The sequence below is a fragment of the Cebus imitator genome, unplaced genomic scaffold (assembly GCF_001604975.1).
Source record: "Cebus imitator isolate Cc_AM_T3 unplaced genomic scaffold, Cebus_imitator-1.0 Scaffold391, whole genome shotgun sequence".
NCBI classification, from domain to species: Eukaryota; Metazoa; Chordata; class Mammalia; order Primates; family Cebidae; genus Cebus; species Cebus imitator.
This window is the reverse complement of record NW_016107706.1, coordinates 964,207-966,614: the sequence shown is the minus strand read 5'-3', so window position 1 is coordinate 966,614 and position 2,408 is coordinate 964,207.

Here is a 2,408-nt window from a genome sequence, read left to right as displayed (position 1 = left end):
CTTCAGGCAAACAGTTGAGGTCTGTTGCAGCTGGTTAAGGTCAATGTCAATAACCTGGATTATTGACTGATCGATTGATTGATTGATTTTTGACAGAGCCTCACTCTGTTGCCCGGGCTGGAATGCAGTGGCACAACCTCTGCTCACTGCAACCTCTGCCTCCTGGGTTCAAGTGATTCTCTTACCTCCAGTCTACCAAGTAGCTGGGATTACAGGCGCACGCTACCATGCCCAGCTAATTATTGTATTTTTAGTAGAGACGGGGTTTCGCCATGTTGGCCAGGATGGTCTCGATCTCTTGACCTTGTGATCCACCCGCCTCGGTCTCCCAAAGTGCTGGGATTACAGGCGTGAGCCACCGTGTCTGGCCTAATAATGTGCTTTCAAAGGGAGACTCATTTGATAGAGCTGGAAGTGTAAATGAGCCTTTTAGTATGAGGCTTCCCAGTCTGGCTGCTGGGTGTCCTCCTCCCCAAAGCAAGGGCACCTGGACATGCCAAGGAATTCTTAGAGCTGAAACTCACAGACTTCCCTGATATAGGTTGTCCACAAAGTCACTATGGTTTGAACTTTTAATAAATTTCACTTCCACACAAAGTATAAATAATTTGTGAAATGCAACCCAGAGATAATTTATTTATAAAGTTGCTAATGCTTGATTTGACTCTTTCTTTTATTTTACAGGTGTGAGCTCCACAGTATGTTGAGGGAGCTATGGGCAAGTGTATCCAAAGTGACGGTGGATACGTTGGAAGTCCAATCAACTGTGCTAAACCTGGAACCATTCTCTCTGTTGCCTTTAGCAGGTTGTTCATGTTTTGTACAGAACTGGATGTTTTGAACATTCACACTGCACAGGGCTTTCTGGTTGCTCTGCTCACCTCCATTTCTTCTCCTGCTAGGAAGCCCCTCTCTCCCCAGCGCCAGTGTATCTACGTCCTGCTCTTGCCTGGTGCTGTGTGGCTCTGATGGTCTCTTCTGTGTCCCCTTAGCCCGGGTGCTAAGTAGTCTCTCTGTTTCCTTAAAATAACTGTCTTGTGATGTTATCGGTCCCTTTTAAAAAATCCCCTCATCCCTCTTCCTCTCCCTCTCAGCCTTGCCACGCCCTTTTAAGAACAGAAGACTTTTCTTTCTGCCTCTTACAGTCAGTGATTGTTTTGTTACCCAATAACAATATCCTAACCTCAAAGATCAGGAAGGTAGGTGGTGCTAAGACCAGGGACTGGGAGTCTCAGACAGCCAGCAACACAGAGTCATCGCTCTGGAAAGGAAATTTCCAGTAGCCAGCAAGAGATTTACAAATGCTCAAATGCATTAGTCTACTCATTCCTTTCATACCATCAGAGATATGTGCAAAGACTTAAGTTCATCATAGTGCCATTCCTCATAGTGAAAAAGTGGGAGTAGCACCCATGTCTGTCAGTAGGACTTGGATGGATAAAGTCTATTATTGAGTCCTATGCAATCACTCAAAATCATGTTTGAGTATAACAGATGAGAAAATGATCACACTATAATGCTAATTGTAGAAGGAAGATATAAAGCTATGTGTTCTGACCTCAAATCTTTTAAAAATAAAAATGTGCTTATGTTATACGTTTAACTCTGAAATTTGTCTTTTTGACTTAAGAATATATTATGAACAGAGCTTTAGGCTCATATTCATAGAATAGACTCATTCTTTTAAATTATACAATATTTTATTTTATGGCTGAATTGAAGTTTACTGAACCATTTCCTTATTGATGAAATTCAAGTGCCAATAGGTTTTGTTCAGTTTTTTTAAATTGTAAATGGACGATTTATGATTGTATAGGATTATGGAGTAAAAAGCATCGTTATGATTTATGAATACAACGTGAAATAATTAAATCAAGCTAGTTAACATATTCATCATCTCAAGTACTTAACATATTTTGTGGTGAGACTTTGAAATTTACTGTCTTAGCAATTTTGAAATGTGCAATACTCTATTATTAACTAGATTCACCACTCTGTGTAATAAAACTCCAAAAACGAAAAAAGCAACATATTCCTTCTGTCTAACCGAAATTATGTACGCTCTGACCATCAGCTCTCTCTTCTCTCCCCTCTCCCAAGTGTCTGTAACCACCATTCCACTCTCTGCTCCTGTGAGTTGATTGTTTCAGATTCCACATATAAGTGAGAACAGGCAGTATTTGCCTTTCTGTGCTTGTCTTATTTCACTTAGCATCCTGTTCTCCAATTCCATCCATGTTGTTGCAGATAGCAGAGTTTCCTTCTTTTTTTTTTTCTTTCTTTCTTTTTTTTTTTTGAGACGGAGTTTCACTCTTGTTGCCCAGGCTGGAGTGCAATGGCGCGATCTCTGCTCACTGCAACCTCCGCCTCCTGGGTTCAGGCAATTCTCCTGCCTCAGCCTCCTGAGT